Source organism: Suricata suricatta, chromosome 8, assembly GCF_006229205.1.
Source record: "Suricata suricatta isolate VVHF042 chromosome 8, meerkat_22Aug2017_6uvM2_HiC, whole genome shotgun sequence".
NCBI lineage: Eukaryota > Metazoa > Chordata > Mammalia > Carnivora > Herpestidae > Suricata > Suricata suricatta.
In genome coordinates, this window is record NC_043707.1 from 80,314,948 (window position 1) to 80,335,209 (window position 20,262).

The 20,262-nt window shown below is 43.6% G+C and overlaps 1 protein-coding gene and 1 long non-coding RNA gene across 7 annotated transcripts in view; both read right to left on the reverse strand.

The window, feature by feature from the left end:
* ST6GALNAC3 (ST6 N-acetylgalactosaminide alpha-2,6-sialyltransferase 3) overlaps positions 1–20,262 on the reverse strand; it is a 516,687-nt gene that overhangs the window by 456,116 nt on the left and 40,309 nt on the right. The window lies entirely within an intron of this gene.
* Positions 7,374–13,465, reverse strand: LOC115299542. 3 transcript variants are annotated; one of them, XR_003912234.1, is made up of 4 exons: positions 13,336–13,465; positions 11,720–11,758; positions 11,497–11,592; positions 7,374–7,628 (listed from the first exon to the last, which is right to left on the reverse strand). It is a non-coding gene; the product is annotated as an uncharacterized LOC115299542 (long non-coding RNA). The 3 variants fall into 3 exon arrangements; XR_003912233.1 differs by having other exon boundaries at positions 11,444–11,592; XR_003912232.1 differs by lacking the exon at positions 7,374–7,628 and adding an exon at positions 9,908–10,134 and having other exon boundaries at positions 11,444–11,592.

Below are 20,262 nucleotides of genomic sequence, written 5' to 3' on the forward strand. Positions count from 1 at the left end.
TTGAGCCACCTCTTTTTTTGCCCCTTACCTAGCAAAAGAAAAGCTTTCCCTTTTTCAGCAGCACTGCAAGGGCAGCCAAAAGTACAAGGGGCATGGATTGCCCACAGTGTTAATGAAATACCCTGTAAATGCCAAACAGGCGGAATGCAAAACTTCTCCCCGCTGAAGAGATCTTGATGTCTGCTTCCACAGAGCATCACATTAATCCCTTTCACCATCAAAATCAATAGGAGCTGAGACAAGAGACAAGCAGGGGAAGCGTCCGTTTCTGCAGCCGGAAAGCCAAAATTAGACCAATTATATTGTTCAAGAGCCTAGATTTCATGGTGAGAGGCACCGTATGAATAAGCCAATGATTGATAGATACATCTAACATGAGCACAGTGCAAAGCAGTGAGGAGATAAAGAGGTTCTCGTGTTTGGGGATAGCTTTTGATTTTTTTTACAGGTAGGGATTCACATCTGATTCACATGCTACTCCCATCCTATTCTGCTTTGAACTTCCTCTGTCGCTGGCAAAGTGACATGCGTGGAATTCCAGAGCTAAAATCTTAGAAATTGTCTAGCCAGTCCCTCGTTTTAAGGGTGAAGAATCTAAGGTTCAGAGAAGATAAATGCCTTGCCTGGCTAGTCAGTGACAAAACCAGAATTAGAACTCAAGTCCTGAACTCAGCTGAGTGCTTGTCCTACTGATCTATGTGGAGCCTAGAAACTTGGACCGGACAAATACTTATTTGGGAAAGATTAATGATTTGCTTAGTGAGCTTTTTCCTTTCATACCCTTCTCTCTCTGAGGAATTTAAGAGTTTAAAAGCTTTCAGCCTGGCTTCCTAAAGATATGAAGGCCAAGAACAAATGTGCAAACAGAGAAAAAGAAGCCACTGTCACCAAAGGAGGGTTTCCCCCAAGGACACAATATATGTGCATGTGAGGATGTGTGTTTGTATGTGTTCCTACATGTTTTTACATGTACATGTATTATGAGTGCCATATATGTACACATGTGTGTCTGAGAGTTGTGAATATGTGTGTGCATGTGTGCAAAGGTCTTGTTTGTGGATTTGTTTGTCTATGTCCATCACGGCTGCTATACAAGAATACCACAGACTGTGTAGCTTATAAACAACAGAAATTTATATCTCACAATTCTGGAGGCTGGGAAGTCCAAGATTAAGATTGCCAGCAGATTCAATGTCTGGTGAGAACTCCCTGCCCTTTTGCTGTGCGCCCACATGGTGTAAGGGACTAAGAGCTCTTTTGTAAGGGCACGAATCCCACTCATGAGAGCTCCATTCTCATGACCTAATGACCTTCCAAAACTCCCTCACCTTCTTCCATCACATCAGGTGTTAGGATTTAACATGAATTTGAAGAAGGGACACAAACATTCAGTCTGTAGTAGTATATCACATGTATATGCTTGTAAGTGTGATTGTATGTATATGTGGGTGTATATATTTATAAATTTGTTTAACTACCTTATATTCATAAGGGGCAAAAAGGAAGAGAATAGAAGTAAGAATCTCTGAAGATTGCCTTTAACTGCCTTTACAAAGCTATGCATCTATCTCACTACAGAATTACTGGGGGAGGGGGGTCACTTGCCTGCCAGCCCTTTTTAATGTCCAATGGACAGAAAATGTCACTCTACTGAAGTTCTAAAGAGTAAATGGAAGCCTGGAAAACATACATAAAAAGCGATGGCATACTAAATTGCAAAGTACTCAGGAGATTTCACTTCTTTCCATATTCGACAGAAATCATGCAAACGCTTGTGGAGGTGAGTAATGAAATTCTATTTGGAAAGTTGTTTGTATCTGCATGTAGTGAGCAGTCTGGGGAGGTGTTCAAGAAGAGCATTACAGCAGCCGGGCACAAGGATCCAAGCATCAACCCTGGACCTCTGGCTAATGCTGCCTCTTTTAAACATTGGCCTGGAATCATGCATTTGTTTGAACTTCCTGGTTGGCCTCACCATGACCTTGAGAAATGCCCCACACTCTATTCTCAGGAAGAAACATACAGGAGGACACATCATCCTGAGTACACTCTGCTCTGTCACCCCACTGATGCGCTAACTGGTTCAATGTGCTTATGTTCCCAAAGGACCGGATATCTCCCCATTGCAAGCCCTTCGGAAAATGATTTTACCTTTTCTCATGTTTTAAAAGCGTGACATCTTTTCAACCAGCATTTTTTGACATTCTGAGACTGATATCTTCTTCACCACCCTATAAGATCTTTGAGAGCAAGGACCATGCATATTTTTCTCCATATCCCCAAGACTTGTCATGGTGCATGGCATATATTTAAGAGAATGGGGATACTTCTTACCATATGTCTGAGTATCATAGGGACCAAAGTTTGACCACAAAAGAATGAAGATCTGTTACTAAGATGATGCAAGAGTAGTTAGGTAAGGCTTCTAAGTCACTTAGCTTCATGTCAGTACAGTCAGTATAAGCTACATGCAGCAGCTTTAATAAGGAATGTCTGGGTCAAGGATTTGGGATGACTTCCTTGGGACACCAATGAATTCAGAGCCACAACCATCTGAAAGCAAGAAAAGCATATTTAATGGACATTTCCTGCTGAACCAGACAAGCACTCAGCTGTGGCTACAGGATTAAATCCCTTAGAAAGATTTCTAGCCCAGAGAATCACCATCTTGAAACCCACGGCAACCCATATTTTCTCTTGGCCTGCGCATGGCCACAACTTAATGAGAAAGGGAGCCAGTGATGCCTTTTGGTTCAAATATTGGAGATTACACATAAAGGATTATTAAATTGAAATATTTTGAGCTGATAGAAGTGGAAGCAGATGTTCTGTTCTACTGGGAACTTCTATCTTAGACAAAATGTCCTGAACTTTCATTGCAATTGCTTGGATCCTATCACAACCTATTTCATGCTTTTTGACCATCAACACTTGGATCACCTGCCTCCTAGAAATGTGTTACTACCCCCACACTTCAACTGTGGAGCATGTTTATTTAGAGCAAGTTAAAGAAAGTCTTCTCATCTGCATGCATCTGGCCATTAGATCCCAAGGACTCTCCCAATATTCAGGTCTATAAAGCAGCAAACAACTGAAGGCACCTAAAAAGGGGTACGAATCTCTCCAAAAACTCAGTCTTCCCAGAGAGACATGACCTAATAGAAATGACCACCTCTGCAGAGTTTTCTGATACATAGTCATATGGCCTAGCAATGACCTCCTCTCTGCACAAACACCAAAAAGCTACAGGATACAGGCTCCCCAGCAGGCAAACTTCACTTTCAGACCCTCCTCTGTCACTTTCTTATTTTTTTTAATGTTTTTATTTATTTTTGAGAGAGAGAGAGAGAGACAGCGCACGAGTATGCACGCAGGGAGGGTCAGAGAGACACAGAGACACAGAATCCAAAGCAGGCTCTAGGCTCTGAGCTGTCAGCACACAACTGACATGGGCTCACACTCACAAACAGCAAGATCATGACCTGAGCCCATGACCTTAGTTAGACGCTCAACCAACTAAGCCACCCAGGCACCCCAGTTCCTCTGTTGCCTTCTGTTTCTACGTCTTGACCAAAATACCAAACCAATCTGAGTTTGGGCTTGCTAGTCAAAAACATAAGCTAAAAATATCAACTTCATGAGCTACTGTAAAGATTAAATGAGATGCTGTTTTCCAAGCACCTAAAGCTGACCCTGACATTGGATAGAGATGGTCAGGATGATTCCTAGGATATGTATGAGAACCGCCATTCCCAAGGCCTATAGATTCAGCCAACTTTCAGGGGGAAAATCTCACCAAAGGTCTGGTGACAAAGTCTGCAATTCCAAATCATCCTAACCAAGGGAGTGAAAAAAAGAACACAACTTCCTAAATACTTCAAACTTTTTCTAAACAATAATAAAAAGTTTCCTGGAATTGGTATGCACAGAAGAGGTCATATAATTTGAGAGTCAAATGTCCCCCCAGCTTCAATACTTATTAACTGTGAAAGCTATTTATTACCAGGCATCTTCTGAGTCCTCTTCATCTAAAAGAAATACACACACACACACACACACACACACACACACACACACACACACACACTAGTGAAGAGCCCCCTTGGGGATTCTTTGTCCCCTGCAAAAACTAAGTAAGATAGAATTAACATAGTCATCTCTACACATAATCACAGAAAATATCACTTAATAAGATTAAAATTGAATTTGTCAAAGACAACTAGATAATATGCTATAGACTACAGATTTAGCACTAATTTCAAACCCCTCACACATTAGCAAGTCCTATAAATTCATTTATTTGTAAACTGTACATCAAGGAACAAAGAGGCTATTGACAGCAAGGCTATTTTGGAGAAAGTTTGCCTCCCAACAGAAATAAATGCATTTAAAACAGCTATTGACCAGGCTCCTGGCATTTAGTAAACCTTCTGAATTTGGATTCTAGAAGTGCATTTATAAATGGCCTATAGCTGTCTCTTTTTATTGGCTATTTACAATGAAGGATATAAAGTTCTAAAATAGAGCACCTGTGTTAAAAATTCTCCTGTGAGCCTAGTAGTGGCAGGCAGTGCTGCTTCTCAGCTATGGGCAATAGATTCCAGAACATTGGCTCAATCTTTGGGGATCTTGGGGCTCAAACTCACCAACTGTGAGATCATGACCTGAGACAGAATTCAGATGCTTAACCAATTGAGGCACCTGGGCACCCCAGCCATTCTATTTTTGGATGGAGGGGTTAGGAGTAACTTTTCTCCTCCCTTCCCAAATTGTTTTAAGAAGAAAATACTACTTAAATAATATCAACATTTTATGGCTTTTGTAAAAGGTAGTTTTAAAACAGTTTTTGAAAGAGATAGTTTGTCTGAAGATGGGTGGTTTTTATGCCACAAAAACAGACCAGTGCATTCTCTGGGCAACCAGTGAAACTAACCACAGCAGGAGCTCAGTCACTACACCTCATGGGGGACACAAACAGGAGTCAACAGAATATTCTGGAGAGGCTAAACAGAACTCACTGTCGCTGGCTGCGCCCACTAATGAAAAGGAGGCACCATAGCCAGTGGGCCTCTCTGGATAGTGGAGACAGCTCGGACCCTCTGGGCATCCTTCTGGCAGCCACTTCAGAATAGGGCTCCTCTCAACAAGTACTGGAAGCCATTCAACAAGCTGCAGCCTGGGCACAGGCCTTAGGACCTGTGGAGCCTGTGGGCCTATGGAACTGCAGGTGTCCACAACACCCACACATGCTGAGGGGAGCCTGTGACAGCATGGAGCTATATTGAGGTGCCAGTTGCTCAGATTCTGGACACACAAGCTGCCTGAAACCACTGCCTGATATATACCCTTTGAACTGCAGCCACTCACTGATGTTGGGTTCCGGTAAAAACCTAACATCTCACCATTGAAGCACCTTATGTGACCTTGAGGCCTGAGGTGACCATTCTTACCTAGGTTCTCACAAATCCCACTAATAAAATTGGACAAGCTTAGCAGAGTTCCATCATCAAATGGAAATGGCACATTCAAGATCGAGCCAGGCCAGGATCCCAAGGGATCAGTGGACTCCATGAGCATGCCAGAGGAGGTAGAGCATTGTAGGGGATGTGTTGGCCCCTCTCTGAGCCACGTGGGGTCACCACTTGAAGAGGTTCTGGTCAAAGCATTGCTTGGTTTACCAATGGATCTGCATAACTGAAAGCTGACAGTCCACTGGGTTGTGATGGCTACCCACCACATAGATGGCCACTTCTTAACGGACACTACAGAAAAATGCTTGACCCAATGGACTTGACCCAATGCTTGTCCCATGCGGTGGTGACAGCTGTACAAGCCACCCCACCCAGTACACCTCACTAAATCTTTACAGATTCCCAGGCTATGGCAAACTGTCTTGTCATTGCCAGGAGATTGGCCACTAAGCAACTAGACTATCATGGTATCCTCTGTCTGGGGACAAGGACCACGGCAACAGCTGGCTGCATGGAATGAACAATCCTTATTTTGCCTGGCAAAAGGTCCTTCACACAAGAACATGAACAGAACTCCTGAGCCAACAAGCCACAATGGCAGCCTGCTGGGTGCATAAGCAAACCAGTTGTGGAAACCTACCTCAGATTCAGAAATGGGCCAAATCCAATAGGATAATCCTCAAAGAAGCAAAAGTCAAGATGTGGGTCAATTTTGTGACTGATTCTAATGAGCCCAAGCAGGACCACAAAGAGAATTTAGCACATATTTGCAGGGGCATTTGCAGACTAGGTTTTGGCTGATAAAGATATCCCTCTATCTCCATATTCAGGGTAACCATCAGTCCTATCCAGTGTGACGTGCTTTGTTTGTTCTTCTTGGCATCAACGAGAGCTGGGGGTGGACTACTAGCAAAGCATTCCACAACAGTCAATGGATGATCTGGGCCTGGAACATTCCCTTATATGGAGACCAGGTGCCAAGCTACTACTTGGCCCCAGAGTCTTTTTCCTTATTAGGAGAAATTGTTCCCTGTTCGGAGTAGGCAGCAAATTTCCTCGTATTGCTTAATAGTGTGTGTTTTATGGCTCCTGACCAGACCCACCAGCATATCTGGCTCCCCCTTCCCTTGCCTTCGCCTCAGGAAGGAAATGGGGTCTTTGCCCACAGAAAAGTGTGTTCAGTTCAACCCCCTTACGTCAGCTACCAAAAGGGATCCTCTGGTCAAGGGAGACCAGCACTTTGTATGTTCCAAACAGCACTTTGTATGTTGAGTTCTCTTTGGGGACTTGGAGCCCACAAGTTGGCATTATTAAGCTCTTTACCATCATCTTTCATGCAGTGGGTATCCTCACCTGGGGCTATTAGCTGGATCTTCCCCCTCTACACATAGCATAATGTCAGACAGCAATAACTGCTATGTAGAAATATAAAGCAGAATACAGAAAAGAGAGACTTGGGCAGAATAACAGAAGATGAAGCTGCATCATGTAGAGCTGTTAAGTTGACATAAAATCAATAGATGTGTTCTAATGGGATGAGTACACTTGTGGAGTGTGTGCATGGTCACCTACCTTGTGTGGACAATCTCCAGGCACATGTTCCATGGCTCCTAGCACCTTCAGGAGGCTGCCTCCCTGAATAAGCATCAGCATTTCATCACTGGGTTATCTCGGAAGATAGACACCACTGATAAAAGTATCAAGTGCCTCTGCAAAATCTTTATTCCAACCTTTTAATGCTACTGAAAATAATAATACCTTCCTCCACATTGTGGTGAGGAATAAAGGAGAAAATCCATGTAAAATGTTGAAGACACCACATGCCATAATCATATAATAAATGTTTATTATTTCAACACACAGTAAAATGTAAGAATAGAAAAGCCCACTTAACACATAAAGTTTATTGTAAATAAAGACAGAGCCTTGACTTTATTTCCATTTCAGATTTGCAGTAAAGTCTACACTTTAAGTAACACTGTTCTTGCCACGCTCCTTTAGTTACCGTCTTAGTTCAGGCCGCTGCCACAAGATACCATAGATCGGGTGGTTTAAACAAACACTCATTTCTCCCATTTCTGGAGGTTGGGAAGTCCAATATCAAAGTGCTTGTAGATCCACTGTCTGACTTGTAGGTGGCCACCTTCTTGATGTAGCCTCACATGGCCAAGAGAGAGACAGAGAGAGAGAGAGGAAGCAAGCACTCCTGTGTCTCTTCTTCTGATAAAGATATTAATCCCAACATAAGGGCCCTACCCACATTATCTAACTACCCCTAAAAGTCCCATCTCCGAATACTATCATTGGGGATTAGGGTTTCAACATATGAACATATGAATTTGTGGGGGAACACAAACAAGCAGTGCATAAGTCACCCCTTAACTATCCTGTTACCAAGAGAGTAGGAAATTCATATTTTTCAGCCAAAGCAAATACAGAATCACTCTGCTGCCAATAAAAATATTACTAATACCCTGGAGCCTCCATGATGGCTCTGAACATTGACTAAAAGCCCAAACCCCATGGACAGTCATTTCTTCCCAGGCTTCTCTATGCTTCCTGGGCTCCTATAGCACTAGATTCCTCATTTATAATTCCAGCCATTTTTTTGAGGACATGCATTTCAGATAGTCCATCACAATGAGAATACAAAAATCTTAAAGATAATTCAAGAAACCTATCTCATACTTCGAAATTCCTCTTTTAAATGCCTCAATGAAAAACTGAGAAACTTTAAATTTTGTTGTAATCATTTTCATATGCCTCACAAGAAGGTTTTGAGATTACAGGATATAGCTAAATGAAGGCCGTGAAAATTATATCCTTGCTGGACTCAAGAAGGCCACTACAAGACATTTATCAAAGATTCTGGTTGGAGTTGTTTAGAACTACCACTGGAATGTCTACGAGGTACTAAGGACTTATTCACTCTGCTTTAATGCTTAACACAACATGGCAAGGTACATATTATTATCTCCACATTACAGACGAGTTAATGGAAATACAGAGCAGTGACCTCATGTGCTCAGAATAATAGGAGACCTAGGTCTCAAACCCATGGCTCTGACTCCAAGACCCACCCTCGTTCTTCTGTTAGAGACTGTTTCCCAGAGCAACAGTCAGAGAACAGTATCCTTTATGTGAGAAAGGGGATGCTCACTTGATTTAGGGAAAAAAGAAATGTACTTCATGGTGAAATGTATTCACTTATATCTCCAAGAGACATGCATTCCTCATCAAAAAGGGGGGGCGGGGAATAAAAGACTTTTCCCTTATGGGCATCACTTACCAAGTTTCATGGTTAGTAATTAATTCCATTTGAAGCCAGGGCCCAAGGTTAATGAGTGAGTGAGAGAAAGAGGAAAAGGAATGTAGGCGAGCGGCATTAAAAAGGCACTAAAGAGACGGAGGGGCATGGATAGACAAGGTAATAAGAAAATAGAAGTGTTTTTGTGTTCTGTTTCTCTTGAAATATTAGAAGTAACTTCCTTATCAGCAAGGCTCTTGAGACAGACCTCTGAAAATGTCTTTCAAGGCAAACAAATGAGGCCCTGCGCTATTTGGGGGGTTTCTATATTAACTTAAGTCTTGCAAATCCAGTAAGATTTCCAGATGGAATCCCAGGAGATCTTGCTGTCTCCAACATCAGCAGGGGGATTTACACTAACTGGATATGGCTTTTCAGCAGGGCCTGCTCAAGTGGCTCCATCTGTCTAAATAGGATTCTAACATAGAAACTGGGAATAAAAAGTAGGAGACCGGTCTAGTGGGTGTCAGGGAATACTTTAGCATGGATACAAGTTGCATATCCAGATTGGTATTTAAAAATACACCAGGATGAAGCAGATCTGGATGTTAAAGAGAGGGCAGACAAAAAGGTATCACCGGCAGATCCGCAAGAGGGGAGAAGATGCCAGAAGCAGTCAATAACTGCTACAAAAGGGTCTGATATCTGCTGATGGGAAACACATGCCTGTTGTACAGAGAAACCTGCTTCTGATCTTCTGAGTATATTCTAGGTACATAAGACGACAAAGGATGCTTTATGGCTCCTTCCAGATGGACCACAGAATCTTGCATTGCAAGTTGAAAGAGGCTCAATGTGAATCTGAGTCCCAAACAACCATTTGTATTCTAATCACAAGCTGTCTTGTTTTATCATCCTGTTGTATCTTTACCTAAACATTTCCACATCCTTAGATCCTACCAAAGTCATGAATGACTTGGTGGGACATAGCACAAACACCGTGCAAGAACAGCTCAGGACAATGATATGCTACCCATGTCTTCCAGCAGGAGGGGAGGCTCAGAAGGAAGGAAACAGAACTAAACTGGACACTAACTGGCTACATAACTGTTACACCATACTTCTAAATCACATCTTCAAAGAGACATGAAATACACTGTCCAGCAAGAAACAAAGCCCATTTCCCACATTTCAGGTTGTCAGTATAGCCACCTCAATTTCACTCTTGGCCATGATTCCTCACAACTGTCTAGAAGTTAAATACATAGTTCCAAGGGTTCCAGGTCAGTGCTGCACAGCCAGAAAAGACTAGGCTCTCATAGAGATCTTGTCTCTCGTACAGTTCGATAAAGTGTTCCAAATTTGCCACTGGGTCTTAGGGAGTTCAGGTACAAGGAGGTCCAGTAAATGAAAGTCCTAGTTGCACACAAACACAAGACAATTTTGAGTCATTAAATGTAAACTCTCCCTCACTGGATCTTTCACTAGTATGTGTTAGTTGGACCATGCTGATGATTGGTCAATGGTCACTAGGACCGGTGCCTCCTGATGAGCCAGGAGCTGGACAGTGGGTAGCTAGCTGGCAGTGCAGAGCCCAGTCCAGGGCGATGGCCAGCCAGCCCTGTTCTGAGGGGCTATGCTCTAACCCCACCCCCAGGCAAGGAGTCAAGGGAGGAGAGTCCCATTCCTGTCCAATGTTGCAACTACTTCTAGTAGCTGAAGTAGTTATTCATTTACTCCACAAAGATTTACTGAGGTTATTCTACTGGTGAGACATCGCACAGGACCCATGTGACATGGATACACAAGGACAGGCTCCCTGATATCCTAGATTCTCAGAATGAAGGGCAGGGAGAACCAAGTAAAGTGGCCCAGCATCACTGTCAGAACAGCAGTAGCGAGGAAACCTGCAGCACAATGGCAGCACCTAACCTACACTGAGAAAGAACTAGTCAAGACAAAGCAAGGGAGGGTGGATTTGTGAGGCATAAAGAAGAACCCATTGGGCTGGTGTGGAGGGAGAGGGGGCTGATGGGGAGAAGAGCGAGAGATGAGTCTGGAAGGACTGGCAGGAGCCAGAAAACAAGGGTCCTTGTTGGCCGCATAAAGGAATAGGACTTGGTCCTAAGAGCAAAAAGCTTTGTGTTTGAGAACAATCGCAGCTATACTCAAGAGAATGGTCAAGAGGAGAGCAAGACGAGAGATAATTAAGAGCGGAGTGGGGGAACTGAGGCAGACATCGATGGAGAGGAGGTGCCCTGAGCTAGAGGAGCAAGGAGCGAATGTAAAAGAGGACACACTCAGAAGAATTTCAAAATAGAATTGACAGGGCCTGGAAGGAAAAATGAGGTAACAACAGAGAGGGAGACAAACCACAGAGACTCCTAAATCCAGAGAACAAACTGAGGGCTGCTGTGGGGTGGTGGGTGGGGGGATGGGCTAAGTAGATGACGGGCAGTAAGGAGGGCACTTGTTGGGATGAGCACGAAGCGTTATAAGGAAGTGATGAATCACTAAATTCTACTCTGGAAATCGTTATTACACCATATGTTAACTAACTTGGATTTAAATAAAATTAAAAAGTTAAAAAGAGTCTGCACACTGACTGGATGTAAGGGAGGCAAGAGCATCAGGGACATTATTTCCTGGGAGCCTGACTTGGAAAAGTGGGTGGTGGGTATTGGCACTATTCCCTGATCTGAAGACAAAACAGGCCCAAACAAACCTGGGAGGCAGAAGAGACTGCGTCCCCTGATGACGCACAAAGCTCTGAGGTACCTGCAGGGTGGCCAGTGCAGTCATCCAGGGAGGGGCTGACCTAATGATGTCCGGACAGGGGTTGGGGCAGGAGACACAAATTTGGGCGGCACCAGCCTAAAGACAGTGAATAAAGCCATAAGCACAATGGGATCACCCAAGGACAGCATGAAGTGAGAAAGGGAGGGGAGGGAAGTGGACAGAGGGAAGAAAGAGCCTGAGGTAGAACTGTGAGGTCACTCACATGTTGGGCTGTCCTCCTGGGGGCACCTGCTGAGGAGTCCTAGGGAAAAAACAGAAGGTGAGGCACACACCAACCAGCAGCCCCTCAGTGATCAGTAGTCTCAAAGTCTAAAACCCAAACAGGATCCAAGTAGTGGGTCCAGGACCACAAAGGAAGAAGTGAGGAGGGGAGAGGAAATCCTGGGAGAAAAATTACGTTCATTTGACATTCAGCTCTAAAAGTGGATTACAGTAGACAGAAACCGTATTGGCTGCTTTCTGGTCAAACAGGCTGAGGGACCACCCCAGAGAAATATAAGGTAAGCCACAAATGTGATATAATTACAAATGTAAGCCATCTTTGTGATATTAAATTTCTGGTAGTTACATTAAAAAGTGAAAATAAATGTGAAAAATTAATTTTAATACATATTTTATCTACCCTAATATGTACAAAATATTTTCACTACATAATCAATATAAGAAATTAATAATGAGAAATTTTACATTTTTTGGTATTAAGTCTTTGAAATCCAACGAGCACCTTACTCTTAACAGCACATCTCATTCACACCGCATTTCAAGTGCTCAATGGCCACATGTAGCTGATTGTACAATGCAGATTTACAGTTTATATACAAGCAACTTAACCTCTCCCCAGATTTTACTTAAATAAAAATAACCCACTGGGCACCTTGGTGGTTTAGTCGCTAAGGTCATAATCTCACAGTTTGTGGGTTTGAGCCCTGCATCAAGCTCTGCACTGCCAGTGTGGAGCCAGCTTGGGATTCTCTCTCTCTCCCTCTCTCTGCCTTGTTCCTACTCATCGTGCATATGCTCACTCTCGCTTTCTTTTTCTTTCTCTCTCAAAATAAATAATAAAAAAAAAAAAACCCTGAAGAAGTCTATGATCAACAGGAGCTTTCTGAAAAGTCTATGGGAGCAAACAGGGTATCAAATCCACATGAAGGAGAGTTGGGACAATTAGCTTATCTTCAACACTGTCACAAAAGGAAAAGAAGTTGGGGACAGGCTGACCCCACGTTCACTGCTGGAGAGTACAGCAGATGGCAGCCGCTGCAAAATGGACATCAGAGCTGGTTCCCTGTCTGGAACACATCAGTACAGCGTTTAACACACAGTAGGTGGCAGGGCACATGTCACCCTCCAGGGACGTGGGGGAAGGACTGCAACTTGCCAGTGGAGACAGGCCCCTCCCCAGCCCAGTCAGGGCCAGCTAAAAAGATTTCTAACTGGAACCTCTCAAAGTCTTTTAGTCTTCTCTTCACATCACCTTGCAAGGGTTCCTGTGATTTCCTCATCATGGGGACGCTAATGGGACACAGCTTTCCTACTCTCTATTTCTGCCTCATCTGCAGCAAAGCAAGCTCCCCAGGGAGGAAGGGCAGAACAGGGGAGAATCACATCACCCAGCTTAGGATCCAGTAATCACTGAGGTCAGGAACCCAGCTCAATTTTGGTGGCCTCACTTTTCCAACTTCTGGACCTCACTGCTGCACCTGAAACCAAGAACATTCTTTTTCTCTTTGGATAACCCCAAATGTTGTTAGGCGGAGAGCTCTCACCCCTGAGAGAGAGAGGGGAAAAAAAGGGCGAAATGTGGACATCTAAACTTACGGAAGGGAAGCACTATCAACCATAATAGTGGTCATATAGTGAATGGGCCAGGCTTTGAGGACAAATCCAAATCCCACTGCTGACTTGCTAGCGGTGTGACCCTGGACAGAAGATGACTCCGCAGGAGTTTCCTAAGACCAGAAAGATGGGAAGAATCACCATGCCGACCTGACAGAGATTTGGGAGGATCAAAATGAGTTCATGTATTAAAGCAAGTATATTAGAAATTCAAATGAGTAGAATGAGCCCCAGAACACACTAAGAAGTCTAGGGGCGATTACTATTATTGATTACACCACTCTTGGGTGTTCCATAAATAGTAGCTATTCTTACTAAAATCCCTACTCCGTCCTTTAAAGTTTACCTCAGTGATTAACTCCCTCTGTTGGCTTTTGCTGTCAATGTCACTCTACCAACCCACTACATACCATGTGTAAAAGCTCTCTCACACACTCACTCAGATCTGATGCCCTCCCTGAGCAGCTGGGGCTTCCACTCTTCCTATTCTTAACTCCATGGTACTGGACATAATAACTATATGCCTGTGTTTGTCACATTCCACACAGTGCTGATCCTTAAATATTAACATGCAGAAAAATCACCTGGGGATTTTGTAGTCAGGAGATCCACGGCAAGGCCTGAGCTCTTGCATGCCTAACAAATTTCCAGGTGATGTGACACTGCCGGTCTGTGGGCTATGATACAAACAGCACTAATGTAGACCAGAGGGTCCTCTAGAGCAACAACTGGAGAAGTCGGCTCCCAGTGTCTTCTGCCTGCATCTCGGTCTGTGGCTGGTGGCTGAACTAACTGGAAATGATGCCACCCATTCCTGGAGCTCAGGCACCTCCTTCGCAGCTCATCCACACATCCAGAATCTGTCAAGTGCTTTGGGGTCAAGTGACTCTTCTCAAGCGTAATCACCCCCACGTGAAACTCACCCAAAAAGCTATGCTTAGTCAAGAGCAACTCCAGTGTGTACAAACTATATGCAGGGTCAGCGTCTCTAATGAGAGGGTATCACATTAATGTGTGTGCACATTAATTACAAGTGGAGCAGAGCTAGCCAAGGAAGCTCTCAAGGAGTCATTCACCCTGAGACAGACATTCTGTGTGAGCAGCTCAGTGCCTCCTAGGCTGTGGGATGGACAGGCCATTCACCTGTCTGCCTATCCACCTCCCAGAACACACAGGGACACATGTGACCCATGCTGACTGGCATCTGGGAAAGAATTAGGAAATCAAAATTTTATCATTACAAAATCATACGTTTCTTTAATTATCTATTGCAAGGAAGCATAGGGAGGTGAGAATATACCCCATCCAGAACCAGAAGACTTGCATTCAAAGCCCAGCCTTCATTTATGTATTTATCAAGTTCTTACTATGCTTAAGGCACCATGGCAGGTTCTGAGAAAATGCAAAAATCTCTGTCCTCATGAAACTATCCTCTCATGGAGAAAAGCAGATGATCCACTTACACACACACACACACACACACACACACACACACACACAATATATATACTGTTGGGAGTGCTAAGTGTTCATATGGGAAAACAGAGCAGGATAAAAGAACAAGGTAGACAGGCTTATATGGAACGCAGCTCTGATAAAAGACATGAAAGATGGGAGGGAGGAAGCCATACACGTATCTGAGTGAAGAGTGTTCCAGGCATGTTTAAGAAATAGCAAGAAATCCGGTGTTGCTGGAGCGCAATGAGGGAGTCAGGGAGAGGATCAGTGAGAGATGCAAAGGCAGGGGGCCAGACAAGAGGGCCCATAACCCAAGGAAAGAGATTTGGATTTTTTTTTTCTGAGTAAGCTAGAACTGTCCTGGAGGGCTCACATGCAGAGGAGTGGTGTGATCTAACCCCCATTTTTAAAGGTCATTGTGACTGCTATATGGAGACCAGAGAGGGGGAAGCCAAGAGTAGATGGAGGGTGACCAGAGAGAAGGCCCTGCCATCACTGGTCCAGATGAGAGTGGGTGTGAGAGCAAGGGGTGATGACAGAAATCTCAACAAGCCTTGCTGAGAGAAGGGATCGGAGAATAGAGGTGACACATGGTTTGGGCCCTACGACTCAGTGTGGGAAACAGAGTAAAGGCCCCCAAAGATATCCAGACCCTAATCTCCAAACCTGTGAGTAGGCCATCTTCCATGGCAAAAGAGACATGCAAATGCAATTTAGTTATAGGTGTTTAGATGGAGAGATTATCCTGGATTATCTGGGTGATATAATATATAATCTCAAGAGTCCTTATATGAGAAAAGTGAAAAAGGAGGGTCAAGTCAGAGAAGGAGTCGTGATGATGAAAACAGAGGTCACAGTGATGCAGGGCAGGAACTCAGAGCAAGAGCAGCCTCTAGAAGCTGGAAAAGGCAAGAAAACGGATTCTCCCCCCAGAGCCTCTGGGAGAAACACAGCCCTGCCAACCCATTTTGGACTTCTGACCTACAGAACTGTTAGGTAGTAAAATTTACGTTGCTTTAAGATGGTGGGAATTTGTTACAGCAGCAATAGGAAACTATTATACCTGAGTTCACTGTGATGCCTTTTATTGAGACAAGAGAGCACTGGAGAAGCAGCAGGAACTGGGAGCTCTCTGCTGGGTCATGCGGAATTTGCGTGCCTATTATTTATCCAGGTGGAGATACCCAGTGGATAGATGATAACCGATCCTGCAGCTCTGAGGGAGGCTGGAACTGCATATGGCCTTCTGTAAAACAGGGGTTGCATCTTCTTTGTTTTTAAAGTTTGTTCGTTTGTTTATAGAAAAAGAGCACGAGCAGGGGGCTGGGGGACTGGGCGAGGTCCAAGCAGGGTCCAGACCCTCAGTGCAGAGCCCAACTTGGGGCTCGAACCTGCTGACTGGGAGACCATAACCTGAGCTGAAATCAAGAGTTGGATACTGGGGAGGCTGGGTGGCTCAGCTGGTTAAGCATCCAACTTCTGTTCAGGTCATGATCTTACTTACAGTCAGCAAGTTCAAGCTCTGCCTCAGGCTCTGTGCTGACAACTCGCAGCCTGGAGCCTGCTTTGGATTCCATGTCTCCCTCACTCTCTCCAGTCCCCCACTCATGTTCTGTCTCAGTTTCTCTCTTTCTCAATAATAAATAAGCATTAAAAAAAAAAGAGTTGGATACTTAACCAACTGAGCACCCCTCTTACAGAGAGAAGAGAGAGAGAATCCCAAGCAGGCTCCACACTGTCAGTGCAGAGCCTGGCATGGGGCTCAAATCCAGGAACCTCAAGATCAAACCTGAGCTGAAGTTGGACACTCAACCAACTGAGCCACCCCTAGAAGATATATATACATATATATCTTCCTTATCTCAAGGATCAAATGAAACTTTTTTTAAACTTTATTTACTTATTTTGAGAGAGACAGAGACGCACAAGCAGTGGTGAAGCAGAAAAAGAGGGAGAGGGAGATAATCCCCAGCAGGCTCCGCTGGACATGGCGCTAGAACTCATAAAACTAAGATCATGACGTGAGCCAAAACCAAGAGTCTGGTGCTTAACTGAGTGAGTATTCCACGTGCCCTGAATCAAAGGAGACATTTTATCTAAGTGTTCGAGTATGCCACTAACATAAGGTATTTATTATGCCTAGAAATCAGCCTCTTAGCCAAAGGCAATGGGAGTCATTTTTCAGGGACTTTTTAAAGTCTTCTGTCTCCACAGAGCTCATCATATCCCATCAAGCTCCACAGAATGTGGTTAGCAGCACCTGGGGCAATAAATGGCTGCAACTCTCAAGGACACATCGGATCACCCCAGGGACTTCCCAGTTGATAAAGCTGTAACGAAATCCTACCGTCACCACTCTCACTGCCTGCCACTCTCTTCCCAAATCCAGCCATACGGGACCAACTGTGACGAGCTCATATCCAATGGCCAAGTGATGGGATGTGTATTCCATTTCCTGCTAAATTATTAGTGAGTTTTAAAGAGTCTTGGAGCCCAGAGAAGTCTGAACCCCTATCAAATACAGGATCCATTCACTCATTCATTCATTGCATGATGATTTGCTCAGCACAGGCAGAACTGGGCCCCGTCCTGGGCATCCCCAGGCAGGGTAGGGCACCAGCAGGGAGGCACTCACAGAACCTATTCCTCCTACAACCTCTCATCTACCCTGGGAAGGAGACAACCGCTCTCCCCAAGGCTCTGGAATCCTACAGATCCACCACTTAGAGTGCCCTTGGGCCAATTCCCAAACCTGTCTGCAGCTCAGTCTCCCCATCTATAAAATAAGGATCATGATCCCTGGAAAGCATTTAGCATAGTAGTTGGTCCTAAGGGCCCAATAACTGGCTGCCTTCATTGTTATAGTTACTACTGTTCAAGTATCACCTAATATTTTTAATAAACAGCCTAAAACATGCTTTCCTGAAATATCCACTAAGACTAACTAAAATCTCTCCTTCTCCTGACAGCACTACAATATCTGAAGGCAGATTTTATCGCTCTTTTTCATCTTTTTTTCCAGGGTGAATATACTCAATTCCTTTACAATGCCGCCCAGAACCCCACTCCCAGAACTCTTTCCCATCCTCACTGTTGTTCTTACATCTATTATGTTTGGCCACAGTCCTCTTAAAACATGGCCCTCAATGGAACACAGCAGTCTGATCAATGTCAAGTATAACGGAACTGTTAGAGTACATATTTAGAATTGAAAGACTTAACAATCACCATTTCTCTTATTCATGAGTAGCAATACCAAAGATTTGTGACATGTTCTAGTGTGAAATTTCACTGAAATACAAATTTGGATGTTCCAAATGATGCACCTCATGTTTGGGGGAGTTCCTGAGGGTCCAAAGCCCATTATCTTTCTGCAATAAAACTTGGGAGATTCTTTCTTTGTCCTGAGATGCAGTAATGCCCGTTAATATGATCACAAATTCAAGTGCCTGTGAAGACTTGACAATAAGCAAGGGAAGATACCTTAGTAAAACTGTATTCACATAAAAGGCTTTATACAGAAAACATGATCCTAATAGAAATACCATTTAGGATAAACGAGGATCCAGATAAGCATTTCCATGTTCAGAAGTTTGGAGGTTTGTGATGGCCTCTCATGTATTTTTCATACATGTCATGTATCCTCTGTATAGTTATCAGTGTAGCTGAAGAATGCTGTAAGTCTTCTTGGTCTAGGTCTAGGTCTTCCCATGAAACAGGCAATATTGTGGGTACAGAACAGAATTAAGAGGTCCTTGAGTTCCAGGTACTGCTTGACCTTGAGAAACTGCCACTCTTGTAGGTCTCAATCTCCCTGCCTAGAAAATCAGAGGTTGGATGAAGTCAGTGACTCGTAACCTGCTATTCAAGGACAGATAGGTCACAGGAGATGTTTCCCCACTGAAGTTTTAAGGATATGAATGTGTACATTTTAAGGGTAAAAGAGCCAGAGCATTTATCACATCCAAGGCATTGTGGTAACTGCTTTATAAAATAATACCTATAATAATTGCTAATATATTCAAAAGGTACTATGTGCTTTATAAATATTATTTTACTGATTCATAATATTCTAATGCAGTAGGTACTGCCATTATCCCATTGTTATTGATAAGAAAGTTAAGATTTAGAAAGATCACCTGGCAAACAGTTGGAAGTGAAATTGCTTGAAGTCACCCAGCAAATAGTTGGAAGTGAAATTTCCACACAGGTCTGAATCCACAGAGCCTATAATCCCCAATACCACACTGCTACCCAGCCAGTCCGGTACCTGGGTAAACAGACTAACTGGTTATCACACCATAGTGTGGAATTGTCTTGAACTTGCCCATTCTTCAGTCTAGCACTCTCTCAAATCTCAGCACTGGCTGGCAGACACCATTCATTCAAATTAGGAAGCCCAGAGGCCAGACCTGCAAGAGCGACCCTACCATTAGCAAGACGCTCTCTCCAAGAGCTGATAATGCAGCAAAGACAGAATTAGGCAGGTGGAGTTAGTTACACACATAAATAAACCACATTTTTAAATGTATGCTAATACTACTGCTGTTTGCATCACATTCCAGAAGATGTAAGACCTGAGTGGGCTGTAAAGACTCAAATAAAAGAGAACGCTACTGGTATAATTTCATTTTTTAATAAGTTTTTACAATCAAATCCATAAATTATCTTGTTAGCTAGTTGAAGTATTTCTGCTTATGCAATAAAGTCTCTTTGGGTCACATTTCCATTCTTGAGAAATGTTAGATGAACTTAACTTCTCCTGCTCCTTTATATCTTAAACAAAATTCGAGGATAATTGGCTTTCTATGAATTAACAAGCTTTGAGGCCCATTTACAATCAGAAAATGGGCCTAAGGCAGAACTGATATATATATATATATCTATAAATATCTGCCCACATAGAAAAAAAAAGTTTTACATTAGTAACAGAAACAAACTCTGGCTAGTAACAAAAAGTAGAGAGAGGAGGGGTTTTGGGAGGGATTTTTTCTTCATTTTGGTTTTTGTTTTTTTTTTTTTTTTAAATGGAACCCAAGGCTAAGATACACTCTGGAAAGATCTAGAACCAATGCCTGGAACATGTGGAGAGCTAAAAACTATGTCCTCCCTCTCAGATTTCACCTTAAATCTAAATTCTCTCTGCAGATTTGCTTCATTCCTCCGTCTCTGTGCCCCAGGCCCCCTGACAGAACAGGGCCTCTGACAGCTCTTCACTCTGCTGGCCCGCGGTTTGAGCGACCCCGAGAAACACTAACTTCACTTTCTCAACTGCAATTCCAACACCTTGAGGAATCAAATAAGAAAAACCCCTGGGTCAACCAGCCTGGTTGGACCACAGAAGCAGTAGGCTGCTTCCATGATAGCCACAGAGCAATGGAGAAGCGATTTCCAGAACTGGGAAGACTCTAAGGAGGGGTGGTCACGCTAGACGTAAATAAAATAATCTGT